This window comes from Lepeophtheirus salmonis, chromosome 13 (assembly GCF_016086655.4).
Source record: "Lepeophtheirus salmonis chromosome 13, UVic_Lsal_1.4, whole genome shotgun sequence".
Lineage (NCBI taxonomy): Eukaryota > Metazoa > Arthropoda > Copepoda > Siphonostomatoida > Caligidae > Lepeophtheirus > Lepeophtheirus salmonis.
In genome coordinates this window covers 11,380,356-11,404,458 of record NC_052143.2, presented here as the reverse complement: position 1 = coordinate 11,404,458, position 24,103 = coordinate 11,380,356, and the positions used below count along the sequence as shown (strand labels likewise).

At 29.2% G+C, this 24,103-nt stretch overlaps 1 pseudogene; it reads right to left on the bottom strand.

Annotated features, from left to right (window-relative positions):
• Positions 1-5,026: 5,026 nt before the first annotated feature.
• On the bottom strand, positions 5,027-6,369 carry LOC139906977 (enolase-like; annotated as a pseudogene).
• Between the last annotated feature and the right edge of the window lie 17,734 nt (positions 6,370-24,103).

Genomic DNA, 24,103 nt, shown 5'->3' with positions numbered 1-24,103 from the left:
TGCAAAAAAAAAAAAAAAAAGAGTCATTTATTTATACATGACTAGTATCCCTGACCACGATGTTCTGTGCTGTGATAAATATATACTATATATTAATGTTTATGTACGTAACCTTGCGTGTTTGAATTATTTATGGTTAAAATAAAACCATTTTTCTGTTGGTTTTTCTTTTCAAATATATTTAATTTTCACACTCTTTTCTTTTTGTTTTGTTTGAAATCCTTGAATATTTCATAGCAAAAACCTTTTTCTAACGACCATAACATGTCATTATACTTGTGTTTATAGCTCTTTGAAAGGAAAATTATTTTATTTAGAAGTGAATGCTTCGTATACATATATTTACAATATAGTTCCTATGTACCTATGAGTTTATCTACTTGCATACATACATATAAAAGGGCTTTTCATGACTGAATTTGTAATAGAAGTAATACACTATATAAATAGATGGCTTATTCATCGATGTGCGTTTCTAAAAATAAATATCTAAAATCGATTATTTTTTCTTCATCTAAACGTTAGAAACATAGTAGGGTTTGAAGTTATTAAACATGTATAATATAAAATCATGTATAAGAAATAATTCTTTTTTTCATGGCAAGAGTTATTTAACAGTACAAATGATATTGTTAATCAGTCAAAGTTGACGATTATTATTACTGACATTTGCATCCCAAGAATAAAAATATAATAATTATGGACTATGTACAGAGTAAAAAACGCTGGTATGAGAGGTTTTTAAATTGTATACTTTATAACAAAGTGAGTAGAGGAAGGGATTGTAGTCAAAAATGCTGTTAAACACTTGTGTAAATACTTTGTACATGGCTACTTATAATATTAAAAAAATTAACATTTCTTTTCAAAAAGAGATTAAAAATATCTAAATTGCTGAACACTTAAAAACTAAGACTTATCAGGACTCGTTATTTTGTCAAATTATCTTTCCTGTCTCACCCTAAGTTAATTTCTAAGACTCTGATGGTCAATATAATTAACCCATGTGACATCACTATTGACTTTTTTAATTATTTTTGAAAAATATTTGATCATTTTGATCTTGTATTGCCACACCATTCATAAATTAAATAAAACATATTGGAACATAAATACTACAATTTAAACATTCTTATGAGAACAATTAGAGTATAATTTCTCAAAATCTTGAAAAATGAGTTGTTTTAAATAGTATCAGTTCATATATTTGTCATATGGCTAGCTTTATTGTATCACGCAATCTTTCCTCTTAAAAGAAATAGAAAAAAAAACCTGCTAGTAATTTCTTCAGTACTCTCTTGCTATCATTGTGATATTATTTATCGACAGTGCTCAATTACCTATATATGTTGTGTACATACTGTAACTGGTACAATCAAATTCTACAAGTTGTATAAAAAAAATAAGATGATTAATTTTAAATGAAGGATTTACAGTACTTAGGATGAAGATAATGCAATAATTGAATATTTAATGGATGCTCGATGGTGTAATTTTTGACAATTTTAATACAAATTACTAAAATATAATTTTTCCACCTTCTACGGATTTTTTTTTCGAAATAGAAGACTGAATAAGCTTAATCCATTTAATAATTCGTAGTTGAGTATTAAAAGTACTCATTGCAAAGATGTTCACTTTTTTCGTAGCTTTACTTGATCCAAACCCTCTTAGTAACCAATTTTGTATCAAAAAGTAACGTAAATGAACCTTAACTTATTTTAAACTAAGATAAAATGTATGATTACTGCAATTTAGTTCCAATTTCCATAACGGACAATAAGTTATCAAATTCAAGGGATGTGCATTGACACACCAAAGTCAAATACGAATAGGACTGCTAGAGCTTGTGTTCTTCTACTAAAAAACTGGAAAAAAACCTTTTACATCTCACGTGTAGACACCATATTATGAAATTATTTATAAGGATAGCATTCCAGTCATGTTTTGGACCTTCTCGTGATGTTTAGATCTTCAAAAGATTTCAAGAAAAATGGTCAACCATTAAATCCAACTAAATAAGATACTGGAATCGTATCGGAGATGTGCAACAAGAGGCCCGTGTTTATTATATGGAAACAAATCTTCCTTGAAATGACTATAAAGAATTCCTTAACGTGATAATTATTTTCCTTGGCGATGTGCATCCACGAGGTGTAAAATTTATGTCCCTGTGTTGCAATATAGAACGCCCCATAGTTATCGAAAGTTTTATACTACCTAAAAAATTAGATATCTTGATCTCTATTCAAATTGACATACATGGAGGAGAAAAGATTGTGCAATATTTGTGAGATTATATTGAGAATGTATCCACGAGCCTGAATGACTGCTCCTCGAGCCTTAAGTGTACCTAATAATGGCCTTAATTTAAAAAAAATCCTTCTTAAATATTCCACCATTAATTTAGTTTTATCGAATCTCAATATCAAAAAAAATTATACATGCCTTTACGGTACTTGTCCGAGAAACTTGTTAAATTACCTCTATTTGACAGTGCCTTAAATTCAGAATCAAAAAGATGTACTATAAGGACATGAAAAATAGGAGCAATAAAACTCAAGAAAGGCGGTTTTTTACCCTCAAATGAATTAAAATACAAAATATGGAAGATTTCCATACAAGGAAACAGCTTCAAAGTCTGCACAATGCCGGGTACTACACCTAGTTCTTAATAAGACGTATATATAAATTATTTATTTTTTAGAACAAGAAATAATCTTATTTTAATGTCCTCTTAGACTTATTTCTGTAGTGAGAAGGACGTAAGAAATAACCTTTAGAAAAAAATGAGAAATCATTAATAAATACTTGAATTTAAAAATTAATGATATTATAGTATAAACTAGATTTACACCTCCGTCTTATTTCTAAAATAGAATAAAAATGAAATGTCGATTGTATGCATACCTATCGATGAAATTCTTGATACAAGGAGAGAAAGAAATGCATTTGGATGTTTGTTGGTACTATGTACACATATAAATCTAACAATTTGAAGAAGATAAATCGTGTCAAAGATATCGCTTTTTCTTTTCTTTTTTCACTTCAAAAAGAAATAATATATTAATATCTCTAGATCTTTTTTTTTCTTCATAAATGTGTTGAATTATAAATTAGATTGGTTAATCTTCTAATATACTCAATTATGTATACATACTTTTTTTATTATCATATTCCGTAGAAACTTCTTAATTAATGTGACTCATACCATATTTTTTTTCCTACGCACAAAATTTTCCTTATATATTTGTATACGAAAATTGAGTTAATTGGGAAATAATTGTACCCCAGTTACCATTTTTCTTTTAAAGGCAAAATAAAATGACTTATGATGGAATTATTAATTGGAATCGCGTATTTTTTCTGGAATCGGTATCGGGAAAATAATGTATAATTTGCGAATCCAATTTATATTAATTATTGGTATTTATCTATTTATTTCTTTTCTACGGTTTGAAAAAAATGCTCCCCCAAATTAATGAATTTTTGCTTTTTAATAGAAAATTTAATATTTGAAATTTTTTTTCAAGAAATAAAATGAAAGTGTAATTTAATTTTTTTTACTCATCTCATCTCTAAAAATAACTAAAATAATTAAAATGCAAACCTTAATAAACGAACAAAAGAAGTTCTTGTTTGATTGTTCTCTATTCCATAGAATTATAACTATTCGTCATGACTACATACAAGAAAATCAAAGGTTTTACGGAGAAACAAAGAAAAATTGGTAAAGGCAAAATTGATTGCCATAAATCAGGTGCGTCTGCACGAGGTGGCTGGAGGGCTGCATTCTCCAAATGAAGGATTTTTTTTGGTCAGGATGAAAAAAATTTACACGAAGATATAAGTATTTTTTTTTTTTGAAAGATATATTTTCTTTAAAAAAAGGTCATTCGGCCCCATAATGCAGCAAAGCAAAAAATTTAATATTTCAATTTTTTGTTCGAATAAATTATATTTGGAAAAGAAAAGTCCAAAAACTAAGCCCCCTCAAGAGTTTAAGTTCTGTGGACGCCCCTGTTAATATATGATACTAAAAAATATATATATACATATTAAAAACTTGAATCAAAAGAAATCAATATTAAAAAGTTATTTTATTTATCAGATAGAGAAAGATAAAAAAACACTTTTATAAATATTAATAAATCAAAAAGATTAAAATCAAAATGATAACACAAAAATCTTTAAAGACTCAATTATTAATAAATTCTATATTTGAAAAAACAAAACAAAAACACAACAAACTATATTTCAATTTTTCCAGTGTGCAAATGAAAGACAAACAATTAAATATTCCCATACATCATATTATGTCACAATGCAAGTATTTTGAAAAAAAAAGAGTGTATAATAGATTGTGCGTGGAAGTTCTCATTTGTTGTAAGCATATTAGGGCGTGTCCTCCATTTTTCATTAACCTCCAACTAAATAATGATCATTCAGTGTCTTAAAAAGATCTTTTTGAGTCTTTTGAATAATAATATTTCACAACTCCACATTCAATAGGGAGGTCGTTAATATTATTATTTGAATGAGATCATCATGTTTTAGTGATTCATTTCGAAAATCTGACAGATTTCTCATTAGAGAATTTTTTTTTTTAGTGTGATGGAGTTAAGATTAATGAGAACTCATTATTTCATACATAACAACCATTTGGGATTACAATACCCATTTGTAGCTTATTTAAAATACAGCTCAATAAAGTGATATTTTAATTACATATGAATGTAATCTATATTATATTTCTTTCAAAATATTTCAATCAGCAGAATATAGTAGGTAATTTGTTTTTCTTAAGTTACTAAAATCTTTAAAAAGACTAATATTAAAAACTTAAAATTTGATGGGTGAACTGGAAAGTTTGACAAAAGCGTAGCGAAATAACATTTTTTTATATTAGAGTACACGTGTAATACATAGAAATAATTGAATAAATAAAGATATATTTTTTTTGTCATTCAGTTAAGATTTTTCTAAACAATCAAATAATTTAATAAAGAAATATCCTTTTAGATAATTAAAAAGGCATTCTAAACTTGTCACTGACATATTGAGCGTTTCATCCGAATTCCTCTTTGATAAGCAACAATTGATTGTATTTAAACAAACGGTCAGATATACAAGGAGCTCCAGCCTTGATTTGACCAGTGGATACACTAATGAGAAAATCACCCATGAAAAAATCACTAAATCTATGAGAGACCATGGTACCCCAGCCTTTGCTCTTGTCAAGATTGTGGGCACAAATAAAATAAGTACCTTAACCCATTTGATATACTTTCAAGCGAAAACAGTTGCAAGATTTCTAGTCAACATGCATTGAATACACCTAGATTTAGTGATTGTGATATCATCTCCGACAATCTGAATATCAGTTTGAGATGTCAATGCAGTACACCCCTCCCAATCATCTTCAATGTATATGATGAGAGAATCCTTGTTGAATCCCTTATATATTTCAACAAGAGTGTTGGACCTAAGCCTATCACCTTCTTTGGATACATAATTCTTGAAATCCAAATCGTACCTTCCACTTTTGTAAAATTTGGAAATAGCAATATCCATTCCGATTTTGAATTTCCCAGTGACTCCAGTCTTTTCAATGGCTTCGACAAGAAGTTTATTAGTTTCATTATTTGCTTGGAAGTTGGGAGAAACCCACCCTCAATAATGTGTTCTTCTTACTGCGTTGATCATTGTTAAAAGCTTGATTAGTTCTTTAGAGACAACTAATTTTGCAGTAAAATATTTTATTGTACCCTACCGTCTTTCTTTCTATAATAAATTTCCTTATCATATTTGATACTTTCTTACATATCTTGAAGTAGTGTTCTGTATTACAGTATGAACCCAACTGTTATATTCTTTTTTTTTCAATTTTCGGAAGTGGAGTGAATTAACCAGTACACAGGGATAATTTTGAGTAAATAACATGCAACTGAAGCTGTCCACAACATTTACAATTGGTCATTTATCTAGATCTAATCTGTATAATAGATTTACAAAGTCAATTTTAAGTTTGTTTGATAAGGTGATGGACTGTACTTATATTTATTAGTTTTTTTTTTGTCATACAGTGTAGTGTATCGATTGTATATTTTATCTCAATTGTTTTTTTTGTGTTTTTTTTGGTTGACAAACTAAATAGTAAATTTTCTTATGTTAAGTTGTTGTCATTATTATTTAACTCCTCCTTCTTAACTACATACATGTGTGTGCATAAAAGATGGAGAGTAAACTTGAAGATTTGCTGCAGAGTTATAATTGTAAATCCTAGTTGGACTCAGAGTAGAATTGAGGATCGACATTAAAGTTATTCTTGCCTATCTCCTGTTGTTTGTTTAAGTTTTTCCTCTCCATCGTAACATTTGCTTGTTGCTGATTTCAAGCACACTTTGTAACAGCTAAACTGCTCTTCTCAAAAACATTCTTTAAATTTTAAGGATCACAATGTTGATTTTCGGTTTCTGTTTTTTTTTAATATTCCCAAAATACAAACAATTTCATTACTAGTTATCAGGCTGTTTCGGTGTATAATTAGACTAAAAGGTATTTATAATATTATCTCCAAGATAAGGTAAGAGTTAAAAATATACAAAAAAATATTCAGGGAGTAAAGAAATGAAAATATTTGAAAACCTATGAGAAAATTCTCTATGAATTCTTTAAAAAAATTTAAATGATTAATCTTCTTTTGCATAACTGACATCTACTTCTTCTTTGCCTATTGCATTTACACGTATGCCGACAAAACAATGAAGATGGATTATGGATAGATTGAAGTAGAAGCAAATAACATTCCATTTTTTTTTTGGTGATGTCGTAGCAATGCTGATTAAATGGCCCTGTTGTATATACATATATAACTACATAAAGTTATAATTTAAATGTCTACAATTTCTTGTTATAGGGAATAAGAACAACTTCTGTGCATATTTTGCAAAGAAAAAATAATACATAGTTAGTGCCCATACGGAATGTGGAGAATTCTTTGAAGTGCTCTCCGCTAAATGTTAATTTTTAATGACTCTATATTTTAATCAAATTGAATTATGGGGGTGACATATTTAAATCTTTAAAAAAATGGCGGCTCTGTATCTATAAATACATGGACTATATATAACTATTTAAAAAATGAAATAAAAGGTATTAAACAATCCGATTCTTTTAATTTTATCTCTGTGATGAGTTGATCCGGTTGAATAATTAATTTATTTTGTCTCTCTCTCTCTCTGAGCTGTGCAATTATTCATTTCATGTACGTACAACATACAAACATATTTTCAAAAACCATGTGATTTTATCTATGCACATTTATCAATACATATTCCATCTCTCATCTCACCCTCTGTAACAAACAGGAAGTTGAATTTATTTTAAATGACCATTGAATAGCTTAAACTCAATTTATCGTTTCGTACATAATTACTGATGTGTATTATTTTACCTATCAATTTATCCTCGAAAGAAATAGGAAACTACCAAAGGGTAGTTCTTTTTAACATTCACAATTTTCTTTGGACTCATCCCATTCCCTTACAAAACGGTTTTAATTCAAACACACACTAATGGAGTGTCAGTCCAGTACAAAATGTTACTCTACCCCGTCAGTTTCTCGTTATGCTTCCTGACGACAAAATATCCCCGTCTTCTTTTAATGAAGAACAATTAATTGTGCACATTTCTGAATTTTGTGCAATTTCAATGGTAAAACAGAACACGCTTTTTGGCTAAAACTGTCAGGTGTACAATTTTATTCGCCCTAAAGCTCAGAAAAAGTGTCGAGTAGGATGTTAAGGAAACACTGTTTATGATTTCCCAGAAGCAGCCAAAATCGATGAGGGCAATCCCTGACAGCATTGACTTAGCGTCCCGTTTAACTGTCCATCGTTTCATCAATAAATATATACAGGTTCCCAACTATACGGATCACTAGGGTTCTAACCCAGTCAAACAAGTAGGAAAAGGGTTAATCGAACCATGGCTTTGATCGAGCTAAAACAGAAGCCTCATGTGAAAGATCTTGTCTGGTTCTTCTCAGAGGAGAAAAATTTATGTCAAAACAGGAATATAATTCGATGTAGTTGGAAAAAAGTCGTTAAAACTACCCTAGGATTGGTGAAGGCCAAACACCAAACACTACACCAAATTATGGTTCTTGGCGAAAGTCACGTTATTCCACTCTTCATTTTCTTGCATGGCCTGAATATCAACACCAAGGAACCGGGAACATTGTAAATTTATGTTAGAAGCTAACAGGTATTTTATTGATTGAATGTTCAATTTATGTATATATAATCAGTTATTAAATAAAGTCACAGTCGCATTTTACTTTTTTTTCTCGGCTTGCGAACGTTTAAGCGAACTACCTTTAGATACTTCAAATGAAAATCTTAATAAGACTATACAAAATTAATTTTTTCAATTCACGTAGGATATTCAGGTAATTGAAATACTTTTATATTATACCTTTAGCATATTTGTATTATTTTGGAAATTCATTACTACATATGTGCACATCAGTATGTACATGACTCAGACTCTGCAAACATTCAACAACTTTATTAGTATACCAATTTTTAAGGTATGCAAGAGGAGGGGGGGGGGAGGGGATAGGGTTGTTCGGTATTTTGTATGCATATTTTAGTATCAGAAAAATTGGATCCAATATATATCTCGATACTAATGATGTATCGAGATATCTGCAATTTGCATTAATAGATTATCCACATTTTAGAAAGATTCTTACTCACGTCAGTATCTACAAATGTGTGATTTTTCATATTTGCACATCCCAAAATTTTGAGATGTCCGCCCTAAATATTAAGAACTTGTCCCCATACAACTGTTTCGGTAAGATATCTGTCAGTGACGTTATCAACGATCTATTTCGACCATCCTGGAGATATAAATACCTCATTTTTATAAAAATGATATAAACTATTTATGTGCATGAAAGATACTTAATGTTTTAAGTATTATTTAATTACTAAATAAATTCAATTGATAAACTGAGGCACTTGACTATAATATTAGTCAAAATAATTTTTTGTAGAGGGTGCTCAAAAGGTTGAGATGTTTTTCTAGGACAAAAAATACCCTGTTTTTATATTTAGAATTACATATTTTTCCCTATATACAAAAATTAGAAGAACACCTTGCATTTTATAAAGGTTAATATCAACACCCATTAGCATAATTCTTAATGTTGATATTCACAACTTTTCCTACATTTGCATATTTTGAAATATTGATATTAGATATTCTCATTTACATATCTGCATTTTTGAATATTCATAATGTCACTATAATACATTTGTATAATTCAGTAAAGAAAATTTGAAATGTTTTAGTTGGTGTGCATACATAATGTAGTACAACAATTTTTAATTTAATTTCGAATCAAAATTTGTTAACACTCATTTCAATTTAAGAATGGGATGGATGTGCTAAATGTGTACTTTTGTTTTATCTTAAAAAAAAGAAAGAATAAATTACTTACTCGTATACATAAATCTTTTGCAAAATACAGAAAGAATTAGTCAGTTTTTTTTTCTCTTTTAAAAAATAGAAAGAAAATCCTATGTTTTGAAGAAATCTTTTAAGGGAATTAAGTGAGTCGCTAAAAGCAAAAATATAAATTTTTGTTATTATTTTTAACAAAATGTTACTAGGTATGAAGTTTTAATTCCCTGAAAAACAAAAAAAAGCAACTTCATTTTATATTATTAAATATAATATTAAAACAAAGAGCAAAGTCATTCAACTTCCATTGAAGGCTCCAATAAAATCGATAATACATACTAATATAAATAAATTTAAAAAAAAAGAAGTAAACTATTTCTAATACCTATGTACAAAAGTTTATATCAATAATTCTCTATAACTTTGATGAAGGGGTTTCATTCTTCAAAAATACATAAAACTATACACATACATACATTATGGAACAAGTAATTTTGTAATCTATATATGTATGGATGAAAGTCCTAATAAATAACCAAAATATCCAAATAAATTTGTAAAATTGTTAAAAAAAAATATTTAAAAAATATGTTTTTACATCATGGTAAATAGGGTTAAGATGCAATAACTTAAACTGAAGAGTTTCAACGTGTGGGAGGACGACCCCCTCTCCTTTGCGGAAAATGAATAGCTGCGTCCTCTCATTTTGAAAAAAAAACAATAGCAATTACAATTGCGTGATTACTCATTATATTTGTAATGTTATCAATATATGACGTTAATAATAGGAAACTGCTCCTCCACTTTTGAATTGACCCAGCGCCCCTGACCACTATAATTTCAGTATTTTCTTTTGTTGGTTAAATTTACAACTATATTTTTGGGGTTGGCCTACACCCTGGAATTACTCTCACGCCCCTCAAAGGGGAAGTGCTTTCCGTTGGAAACCCGTTGAGTAAACCTTTTAAAGGTTAGTTCTTTATAAAATAATGAAAAAGTTATTTACATAGTTTAAAAAAAGATGTTATCCAAAGTGCATCTAATACTCTATTTAAAAGAAATACATACATACATGACAATTGATAAGTGTTTTTTTTCCAAATCATATCCATAACATCTTTTCTAAACTTCAGGTATATCATGCTATTTTTGACATGATTTTGGCATTTCATCAATGAAAAAGATACATTTTTGAGTTGAAATTGGTCATTTTCAAATATCTTGTACCATTTCAGATTTAAAGATTTGGGTCAAATATGGTATTATTATGGTTGCACAGGTTATAATCTACCAAAATATAACTTATAACATTTATCAAAATCTAAAATGTCTAAGATGTGTTATAAGTGCATGGTCTTACAAAAACATTTTATATAATATTTTTAAACTTTTTTCTTTATTTTTTTCCTTTTCAGTAAAAATTATTAGCTTCTTGCTTGACCTTATAAACTAATTAGCATTGCTGCGATCTTTAAAACTTTTAATTATTGACGGACGTCAAAGTGTACTATAGCTTCTGAAAAGTTCAATGATTAAACTAATATAATTGTCCTAAATTTTATAGATATTGTTTCCATGATACCCTCAAGTAGAAAAATCTATAGTACAATCCCAAAAACAAGACACTTTCTTGTACAAAATATTAATTTAGTTTGATCAAATTTATATTTAAGGCATATTTAGTATAAAACTGATCATTTATCTTCATTTTACTAGAAATATAAAGTACTTTAAAAGTATTTTTTTCTCATTTATTTAATTATGTAACTCATATTCGTGAATTTACTTTATGAAGATTAATTGATAGAAAATGATCAAAAATTATTTTTGAATAAATATTTTTGAATCTATTTACGTGGTTACATTTTTTGATGAAATATTAGACCTATTTGATACTATACGAAGTCATCTATGGAATAGAAAATATCCTTATGTAAAAAAGAGGATTTTGAATTGCTATTATACAAATTTTACCGTAAATTTGGTGAAATGAAAAGATTCCCCAAATATAGTAAACAAAAAGTTTGAAAAACATATTTATGAAGAAATATTAACTTTTAGTTATTAGATTGATTAATATAGTTATTTTTATTTATGAGAAAATGGAATAAGGTAAGTTACGCATCGTCGGACGTTCCAAACTGTCGGACATGTAACGGTTATGTTGAAAAAATTCTTTTTTTACTTCAACTTAGGATATCAAAAGTGATTGTCATGATATTTTCACATATTTTTATCCAATCCTCTAAAATTTCAAATTGATTTGTGTTGAATTTTGTAAGCAACATAACTTTAAAGTTCGAAGCTCTTATAATGCACAGTTAAATTAAGCACTTCTATATTTTTTGTCTGTTATAATGCGAAGACATTTCGTCTCCATTTTTGTTGTGTTAGAATAACCTTGCAATAATTGAGCTCAATAGGAGTTTTGAATTAATTATTTTACAAATTTATCGGACGGTGAGTGTAATTGTGAAATCAAACAAATTAAAGGTTAATAATTTCGGAAATAGAATAAAATAACAAATAGCTAAATAAATTACCAAATAAATAGCTAAATAAAGAAAAAAATCTTATAAATAGCTGTAAATGAGAAAGAAAAGAGAAAGAAACAGACGCACAGTACATAGAATAGTAAGAGAAACCTCCCTCACGCCTTACCCTTAATCATATTGATTATTAATATTAGGGATAATATTTATGTATGTGCTTCCAATTCCTTCTTAGAAAGGAATATAACGGAATCAGTTCAGCAAGGTAATGTTATTTATTCCATGGATACCTCCAATATTTGATTGACAGTTAAATCTCTCTCCAGATTCTAAATCTAGGCAAGTATTTTATGGAGTCCCTCTGAGTCCTGGTCGCTCCAGTTCATTAAGTATTACTGTATTAACGCGACAATTCCACTCTGAGCCATGTTAATGTTTGGAGTTGAATCTTAAAGTCATTTGGGTGAATTTCTTTTATTGAGGAAAAAAATATGAGAAGACAACAAAAGATTCTTTAGCCAATATTATTCTTCATCTATCGCAATAGTTTATCAATCAATTAAGAACTAAAACTAATTGATATATGATATTGTAGACTATAATATGAAATTAATTAATTAATAAAACTATAAATTGGACAATTATAAATGAAATCTTAAATTATCCAATCAATGAGAAATTAGTCATAACGGAGTGGTAAGCTATAAATTGTTTGTTCCAAAAAGTATACCCAATAGATAACCATTCAAAGCAGATTTTGCGTTCGTATGTATATTTTTGTAAATATTTTTCCTATTTCATGATATCAAAAATTCAAAATAATAATTTGAAACTTGTCCAAATTTATGAGTTTATGGCGTTTTCTGAATTAATTCTTTAATAACCGCTTTATTCGATATTGCAATGCAAATATTCTAATATACACTTCTTAGTAACATATTCGTCAATGTTATATATTAAAAAAAAATCAAATATAGCTTACAATGTCGATATAAAGTACATGAACGTAAACATCTCTGTGATGTGTCATACAATGCGCAACTTGCCCATCATACATTTTATATAGAACGAATGGAATCTATATTAAAAGCAATGTCTGTCTGTCTCTCTCTGTGTTTTTTGTGCGTCAGATGAGAACTCGAGAATGGAATCCGACAATGAGTCAACAATGTGATGTGTACTTTTATTAAGCTCTTTTTCCAAGACGGCCCACACATAGTAGTCCAAGGGATTTAGATGTGGCGAGTTAGAAGCCCACATCGATCATGTTCTATAGGGTCTTCAGGAAGTATGGAGTATGTTTTTTTTCTCTCAGAACAATCATGAGTTTTCCTTGCAGTTGTTCCCAACCCATACGACTCCTTGAAGGCTTGGGTAACATTATAAACAATTGATTAGGGCAGCTTCGTAAACTCAATAATAGGCACATGTTCATATTTGAAAGCCATTTCAAGGATTTTGTATGATCTAGTTTTGTCAGTCAAATCTGATAAAACACTTTCATAAGCATAAATCTCAGATTTGCCAAGATGTCAATGTTTAAAGTTGATCTGGATTTAAAAATCCCACCCTTTTTAAAATTAAAATAATGAATGTAATTTTAGATTATGTTTGCAACGAGTGTATGTAAGTCAAGGTAGTGGATAATATAGGTGTCTCCGTTAGCGTCTGCATCCTGATTAGCTGAAATGAGTGACGTCATATATGTTGTATTCCCTCAAAAATTAAAACAATAATATTATTGTAACAAGGTACTTCTTCTTATCTAGGTGACGTGTGACGAGTAACTTCTGATCTCGTTAACAATTGTCTCTTGTCATAAATTTCTTAAAATCTTCGACGGTATCATCGTATGCTTCTACATATAAGAACTAAGGAGTTCCATAAAACGACTGAATCATCGACTGAGATACCCAGTGAGGAGCAGAGAGAGTTCTTATCTCCACCCACTGCTCCTTCCTTGAAATTATTGAGAGTCAACTCTCCTTCGTCTCCTACTCTAATAAAACTATTCCATTAAGAGTCTTTCAGTTTTCTTAGATGTATATAACGCAGAAATCACTCATCCCTATCACATTTATTTCAATTCCATTTATAAGTTGGACTTGGTGACATAAAGTCTATACGGATAATTATATAAGCTGGACACTTCAAGCTCCCGCCTGATTCCCTTATTACTACTGAGTTACTTGGCATTGGAGAATAAGTGGAACAAGAGTCTAGACTGGTAAAGATAATGTTCTTCTCTTTTCTCGATGTTTTGGTCTGCAAAGCATATTCTACTCTTTACATATAAATAGTTATTCGGAGCTGTTAAGTGATTATGTGTTTTACAAAATATATCACAAACCTCTTAACTTCTGTAGACTTATGTTGAAATATATGGATGTCATTGTAATTCCCAAGCTTATTGAGTCGGGAATCCTTCTTTAAACAACCAAATTGCTTGTCACCATATTGGAATATTACTCTTGCAAAGATCTAGAATCTCAACACGAATAAATAAATTATTAAATGTTTTCTATACTAGATAATTATACGTAATTTTACTGAAAACAGTACTCAAAATGTAATAATATAATAATACGATTGTTTTAGTATTGATTGAAAAAATAATAAAGTGTCAATGATGTTCTTCAAAATTTACATTCCTTATTTATAAGTTCTTTGTTATTTTATTTTTTTATCTGATTGATTAATTTGGTTATATTTTTGACATGCAAATGCTATTTTGTTATTGTGATTGTTGTCAGGCGAGTAGAAATTACAAATCCTTCCTATTATTGGTTGTAGAACTATTATTGGTCTGTATTACAAACTATTGCAAGCAATATAAAAGTGGAAAATCTTAGAAAATTTGAATTTCCAAGTATTATTCAAATTTTTACTAGAATATATTATAATATAAGCTCTTTCTGGAATAATAAGTAAAAATCACAAGACAAAAGAGGATTATTCAATGCATCATCTTCAGTTCTGTTAGCAAGATAAACTCTATATCCACATAAATAAGAAAATAAGATGTAGTTGTAAGTTTATTAAAATCACATGAGCGTTTCATGTTAAAAAAAAAAAATATATATATTGACTTATTTTGAACATATAATTGATATCTTCGATATAAAGATTGTTTTTTATTATAAAACTATATTAAGATAATGGTGTATATCCCCTATCCAAAGAAAATTGAAAAATAATCACAAATGATTAAATGCAGTTGTTAAAACTTATAACGCAAAGGCATCTAATAGTAATAGCTGTCTACCGTATTATATTCATGTGCGTAGAAAGATGTTCACCTATTTTTTTATTTTTCATACCTACAAGGGTGTAGTATGAAAATAAAATGTATTTCACCCTTTATATAGCGGCAGGCCCTGTTTGCAAGTAGAGAATCTTATATTTTGAGTTAGATTCCTTGTAATCATAGAGCAAAATACAATTAGAGGGTAGCATTTTCCACACATATGTATGTTACGTCATTAAAATGGGATGCTTACTTCTGTCAAATTATAAAAGTTGTGAGCGACACACCTTTATAACACAGTACATTAGTGTAGGTAAAGCACAGCCAGTGGGTGCTCAAGACACTAAAGTACTCCTGACTCATCATATTATATTTAAAAAAACTCCAGTTGTTATCATTATCAGTTAATTCTTGAGAAGAGAACACCTAAGTATTGAGTAAGTTTATATGAGTCTGCTCAAGAAAAGACTGAGACTAACACAGAAGATTTCTTGATATAATTGAAGTAAAGTTCATCTGCTAGTCAACGCCTAATTACTCCGGACAATACAAAATACTACCTCTAGTGTAATAATAAATATCAAATATTTCGGCGTATTTAAAGATGAAATGCTGAAAAAGAAAAGAAAATACAAACTTATATTAATATTTTAAAACTTTTAATTAGTATCTATTTATAAACTCAAAATGAAATGTTATTTTTTTCCCCTCTCATGAGACGTTTATCAGATAGATAGTTATTATAATGTACATAAATACATTTTATAATGAAAGGCGTTGTTTAGAAAAAATTGAAATGAATGAGTTTGAAAGAAAGGGGAATTGAGATGTCATTAGATATAAACAATGATTGAACTTAATATAACAACAAAACGGACTCATAATTCATTTTTTTTTTAAATAATCGGTGGCATTTGTATGAGATAACTCATTTTAGAGACGAAAATTGAAACACAATAATGTTGGGGAACTCAAATAAAATTCTATGAAATACACGTTTGATAATACTGAAAACTATTTACCATCCCTCTGTTTTATTGTTTATTGAAGCAAAAAACAAGTATATTTAATATGTGCCAGAAATTAATTTGTAATTCAAAGCTATAATTTTTTTATTTATTATGCTGCGACTTGGACCTATTGAAAGTTTAGTTATAAATGATGCCTCTTTATGTATTATATAGATATAAAATAATCCCCCTATTCAAGCTCCAGAGTTTAAAAAAAATAGTTGGAACATGAGAGGATTATTAGTTATTAAATGTAGCTCTCATTTCATTAAAGCTAAATGCAGGAGTTTTTGTTAAGACTTTACATACTAATATCCCTTAGTAGTTTATAACTAGAAGTACATGGATAAACTAAATCTATCTTAAAAAAGACCAATTATAATTCCTATAGACTTCAAAAATCTGAAGTGTCTGAAATGGGTTTTAAGCAATCAGTTTCCTTTGCTTATTAGATTAAATAAAAATACTTCACTAATTTTATAATAATATATTTAACATAAATTGAAGCATTATATACTTTGAATACTTCTCATACATGTGTTAGCTTGGAATCTTAGTGAACCATAGTTTTCAGTAGACTAAAAACTATTTAACCAAGACATGAGAATATTTAGCTATATTGAATCCATTTGAGAGGATAAAATATTTTTGAATGGAGCTGATTTTGACACAAACATATTTTGCAGTTATCATTTGTAATGTATATATACATATATATATATTAGGGGGATCACGGGAGCCCAAAATTGAGCTATCACGCATTCTGACCTCTCAAAAGTTGCGAATGGTAAATAGAAATTCGTTTTACTAAAAAAAAAAAAATCCCCGAGAACATTTTTACCCTCTGCCATTTTTTCCGGAAAGGTTTTTGTATGAAGTAAAAAAAGATGAAATATTTTATTTTTCTTATTTGTAAAAAAGGTTAATGTGATTTAAAAAATGACACTGTACGATATGTATTGTTTTGTTAAAGTTAAATCCCTTACTTCTACAGCGAGATAAACGTTCCGCGCTCCCGGATTTTGTGCGAAAATAGAAGAAAAAGATAAAAATTACTAATGAAAAGGAGAAAATTATGCCAATATTTTAATTTTTTTTTCTATATAAGTAATATATATAATAATATGGATAATTATCCATAATCTTTGCTTAATGCTATTTTTAAACATATTATATGTAAATATATCAAACTCTGCTCTTAAACTTAGTTGTAAATTTTTTTTTGTTTATCTTTTGATTTTAAAGTTGAAAAAATGTATCCGTAAACCTTACAGGAAGCCTCTGAAACTAGTTTCACTTCCCTTTCTATGGATTGGGAATGACATGGATATTTCTCTAATTTCAAAGGCTCATTCTTTGTTTTCATAAGTATTTTATCTGACCAATATTGTAAGATTGGAGGAAATGAAATTACAATCTTATACCAATCAATCATATTCATGATATGATTTGATTCATAGTTTATTTTATTATGAATTGCCTATGGGGGTCATATGAAATTTTTGCATCCAAGACTTTCTTCAATGAAATTTACAAACTTCTGAATCTTCATCAACCAATGCTACTTACAATATATTTTCATGATGAGCGAAGAAATTTTTTTGGGATACAATTTTGTGTACAATTGGGGCCAGATCATGCTCAATACCCTCTTGATAGTGAAACTGCAAGCTGAAAATGCTTCGAACCATCATAGCAATTCGGTTGACATTTGAATTGCAAACCACATTGGAACGTAATAGCTGAAGATAAATGTTACCAATTTTAAGAGGTTTTTGCTAGGCTTTTTATTCGATACATAATATCCCAAAATGCGACTAGCTATGGTAAGCCATCTAGCCTTGTGCAAGGTTCCTGGTGATTTAAGAGGTAATTGGGAACCAGGAGGAATTTTTCTAGACTGAATTGCTAAACCATGTCGTAAAAGTAACGTTGGTCTTTATGTAAATCTACCAAAATATCTTCATTAATTTTTTAACTTCTCCTACAACAGGCCTGAAATTGACTACTGGCATTTTTTGTAAATCTTCATTTATTGTTTTTCCAATTAAGCCCCTATAAATACTAGGTCCTTGCTGACCACTATCAATTTGTTTGAATGCCTCCTTCAATGTCATTTAATTCTTGTGAAGTTGACAAACCAGCCATTGAGGGGGTGTTTGGAAGGAAAGTTCAAGCCTCCTTACAATGCCAGACCAAATTCCTAAAAAAAACACTTAGGAAATTTAAAACTAAGTCTCAGTACCCAGTTTATTTAATACTTTTTTTTTTACTTTATACAGAAACTTTCCGGACTAAAAGGGAGGGGGTAAATTTTTTTATCCGGGATTTTTTTTTAATAAAACGGATTTCTATATACATTCACAACTTTAGAGGGGTCAGAATGCGTGATAGCTCAATTTTGGGCTCCCGTGATACCCCCTAATATATATATATATATATATGAACCGTGTCTTGATCATCAAGGGGAAAGGAGGTCCTGATCCCTAGTAAGAAATCCATGATGATGGTATTGATAAATAATATATACATGTAAACTATGTCGTGTAAAATTTCAACATTAATTGTATATTCCTTAGATGGTCGTTGATATATCATTGTTGTATTTTTTGTATTCATTGGTACATACATTAAATAAATTCAAGGATCCACAATTCCATCACTTTTAAATATATAATAAGCTAAGAAATTTAATACACCAATATTTGTGTTGGATCCGTCTAAAAAGACATTAGTCCTATCCCTTCTATCCTAATACAATTTTACAGTCCTAGGACCGGTCTTTATCGGTATTTTATGGTAACTACTACAGCTGAAATAAATTATATACTAATACGTGATTTCAACTGTTCAGCAGGATCTCTTTCGAAGAGACATTAATTCCTGAGGCGCGTAGCTAGAAGGTGTAACACTCAAGGATAACACGTTCTAGCTATCATTTATAACTAGTTAGGAATGGAGTAAATATGAAGATAACTAGGACTGAAGGACCTATTGATAATTTCTTAGAGCCGTTGAATGGTAAAACAAGATCGGCCCGATAAAGAAAGGACTGAAAGGGGGAAGAGCAGAGAGACTAATTAGGAAATCAATCCTGGGTCCTATCCAACACTAACCATTATGAATTAATGGCATCAAATAGTAGGTGATAATCTAAATGACTGATGTTAAAAATAAAGTGATATTAGATGCCTACCAATTGTAATATGTACAAATTTACTTATACTTTTGTCAACTATTACATTATATAGATAAAGGTAGATGTGTATAAAACATGTCCTAGAAAGTGGTAGCGGGTTTTTCTGTAATCTGAAGAGATACCTTATTTTCCTAATCTTTTGGCATTATTATTTAATTCTTGATGGTAGAACTTTTAATTTTAAAGTAACAACTTGTGCCTGAACTCATGAAAGATGAATATAAAAAATGAGGGGAGTTATAAAGTAAAAGTCTTTGTTGGACTCGGAGTAGAATTGAAGATCAACCTCAGAGTAATTCCAGTATATAATATGTACTTGCTATATACAAAGTAGGATTTGTGTTTATTTCTTTCATCTTACTGTTTTCTGCTGATATAATAAAATGTCATGACAGCTGAACTGCTTTCCTCCTAAACAATCTTCAAATTGTCAGAGTTACCAATGTAATTTTCTGTTTCTTATACATTTTTTTCATACCTACGGCACATATAATATTCATATTACTGAATTAAAACCCTTTTTAATATCAGCTGCCAGATATATGATTATTAGAAAAGAAAATGAACTATTACTATAAAGAGAAGAAAGTTCTACATTTCAAACATCATTACTATTGGGAAAATATTACAATTGTATTTTAATTCATATTGGGTAAGTTACGCATCATCGGAAACATTGAAGAGGTACTTATGTTCATATAATTTATAAAAATATCGTACGCTATATTAGAATTTTTTAAATAAACACATTGATAAACATGAGAGTAATATGTTTTATTTCGAAATATTTAAATGGAAATATCGAAAATAAAAGTTATTAAAGATTTAAAAACACTATCAAAAAATCCCCAAAATTCTCAAATTCGGACAAGTTTCAAATCAAAATTTTTAATTTTGGACGTTATTCCAAACATGTTTCTCAACTTCTAACACCATGAAACAGCAAAAATATAGAAGATAAATATACATAAGAGTGCAAATGCTGTTTGAATATTTATCTCTTGCGTTGATCAAAGTCAAAATACAACGTACCTACTCTTGTACGAATAGAGAGAGGAACAGACACACGGTACATAAACTAGAGGAAGAAATCAGGAAAAGAAAAAGAAGAATCATCATTCCTCTACTTGCAACTCCGTCGCTGGGAAGAATATAATAGACCCAGTTCTGCGATATGATACCAGGTATTCCATGGATACCTCCAATATCCGATTCACTGTTAAATCTCTACTCGGATTTTAACTCTAGCCAAATATCTATTGAGTCTTTGGGAGTCCAAGTCCCTTCACTTCAACTCATGGAATCTGGGGAAATAATCAACTTTGCAAAGATGTCCTATGATTCTCGTGTCCTGTTTGCTCCTATCGTCAACTCCAGAAGGTTAAATCTTCATTTCCAATACAACCCTACATTTTATTGAGTTTCTTCCAGGTCAAAATGTATATTAATTATCATCCTCATAATATGTTGGATCAATTATGAAGAGGAATTGTCTCTAACTCTAAATCCTTCATTTACTTCAACAATCATTTATATTCCGAAAGATGATGTTGATGTTATAGCCTTTTACATTCTTTGGTTTCATTTATCAATATTAATTATTAATTACAACATCACTATCAGCATTGACATTATGCATTACTTTTCTACAAAATCCAAGTTATCCTCTTTGTTATGAAAGGCTTTATGCACTAACTTGGAAGATTCATGTTCGATTTATTAATGAGTAGGGAAGTGAATGGACTACCTCGCACCTCGATAATTCTAATGTATTTAAGAATACAAAACGAAGATGAGCTCCTACAGGATTAAAAAACTAATAAATTACAATTTGCAACTCCGTTATTGCTTAATTCAATTTCTAAATGATTCAATGATTACAGATTGTTTTCATATTGTCTCATTTGTTGTTTTATTAATAAATTAATTTAATATTATAATATACAATTAATTTGAGTTCGTAATTGATTAATTAGTTTGAATATATTTCCTTGTTTGACTAATGCATCATTGGATAAGGGGGAACATAATATTGGATAAATAATCTTCTGCTGTCTCATATCTTCCTCAATAAATATCCAAGGGACTTCAAGATTCAACTCCCCACATTGCCAGTGCTTCAAGTGGAATCGTCGCGTCAATCAAGTTAAACTTAATGTTGGTATGAACACCTGTTAGGAGATCTATAACAATTATATATGCTTGAAAACGAAATCTTGATAATTTTCCAAGGTAATGAGTAGGAGTGAAGCGACTCCAGCTCTGAGAGACTCCATACGATATTTGGACAGTTATGATTTTGAGAGAGATTTAACCGTCAATCAAATATGTATTGGAGGTCTCCATGGGATAAATGACATAATCTTGCCGAAGTGGAACCGTGATATTCCTTCCCGAGACTGAGTACGATGCACAAATATATACGTGCATCCCTTTTATAAACTATTAATATGATTTATGTGAGGTGTGAGGGAGTAAAATGTACCGAATGTATCATCCTACTTTTCTTCTTTCTGATCAACAGCTATTTGAATAATTTTCTCTTTGGTATCTAGCTATTTATTTGGCTATTTTGTGAACTATTTGTTATTTTATCCAATTAAAAACACTGTCATATAATATGAATTTGTCAATTATTGGGTTCATATTATCCGACAGCGATTATTTCGCAAATAATATGACAAAAATCCAGCAAATAAAGAAAATACTAATATCAAAACTCGAACATGGGAATTTCGTTCTAATATATCCGAATAGAGAGGAAATATCTTCAAATTATCACACACCATAAAATATAAAAGTGATGAACTTTAACTCCAAATAATTAGAACCTCGAGCTTAAAACTTTTGTTTCTCAAGAACCATACCATCAATCGATTTGATTTTTTACAGGATTATTTAAAAATGTGTTATGATTACATAACAATCTCTTTTGATATTCTTAGTTGAAGTATTATTGAATTGTTGCGACTTAACCGTTAAGTGTCTGACAATTTGAAACATATGACGTCTGAGAAAGGGCACATACCACAACCGTTTTTCCTTTTCTAATTAATTCACTTAGCTTTTTCTTTAAACGTTTATTGTGATGTAAATCGATTGTATTTTTTAGCTAGCACGTTTTTTTGGAACGGGTAATCTAAAGAATGAATTAACTTTTCGTTAGCTTTGGTCATTATCATTTAATTCCTGAGTACTGAACTTTCTTTCCTAATACATGCAATTATATTCCTGAATTCATGGAACGATAGCAAAGCTAATCTACTCTCTTTAAAAAAAACATTTTTGAAATTGTCAAGGTTACCAAGTTGATTTTCGGTTTTCTGTTTTTTAAGATGCCCAAAATATACACAATTTTGATCACTAAACATATCTTTCTTTAATTATACATTGCTGGAAATGTGTAAAACAGAAAATACTTCTGCAACTTTATAAATCATAACAATTATTTTAATTAATGCGATACAAAATTATATACATAACTAAATAGATTCTATATCATTACTGACTGAATAATTGATAGTTAATTATTAATAATATTATACATCTATGTTAGTAGGCTAGAAAAAAATCATGTTTGTAAGCCTTGTAAGGATGCAAACTTTCAAAATAAGTTTGTAGCTACAAATTAAATATTATGTAAGTCAATTTTAAAACGTAATACAAATGGAATATTTGTATATGCTCCTATAGGTACAAATATATAATTAAAAAGGCATTAATTTGAAGCTACAAATATTGTTAAATGCACTAAATACACAAAAACAACAAACTAATTTATATTGTATATACATAAGTGAACGTACATAATATTAGTATTGTTCATATTTAGGAATTGGCTTTTTTTTTTCGTTGTATATATGTATTTGTTGTTTTATTGGTAAACACATATATATTTTAGGTATACATATATTTCACTATCCCCTTAGGCCTTTCTACCCCCTTTTTCCTTCTCTTCTTTCGTTCTTAGCTCCATTTAGATAAGCATAAAATGGGCAGTATAAAATAATAAGAATATCATAGGAAGAATAGTAAAGATATGCCCATAGGAATAAATATTATATTATATGTAATAGAAATATGTAATAAGAATCAATATTTAGACGTATGTGGTATGTTCTTATATGTACATTGTACATTCATTTAATATATTGTATAGAATAACACTTGAAAAGAAAAAGAGAAAGGCAAAAAAGACTACCATAGGTAGACATTATACAATTTGCTACTCATAAATTTTCTAATCAAATGCAAAATAATTCTTTTAGAAAAGCCAATTATAGTCTTGGAATGAAGGGCTGTTATTAGTGAGGAATAAAACAGGTTCCGTCGATAAGTAAAAAAAATTACAGAAAATTAACGTGGTCATCCTGACAATTTGAAGAAAGTTTGGGAGTAGAGCAGCTTAGCTCTCATGACAGTTTAGTAAATCAGGAAATAAACCCTGGACATATAGGCTGGTATTATTCTTATATCGATCCTCCATTCTACTAAAAATTCAACTCATATAACTTCTTAGCAACCCCTAATTGTCTCTCATGAGCACACACACTTGTTCGTGCGCGGAAAACTGCCCTGGGGAAAATTGCCCGTGGAAGATTGCCATTGATGAAAATTGCCAGTTAGGAAAACTTCCCGGGAGAAAATTGCCTATATTTTGTTCAAACTTCGTGATGAGAAT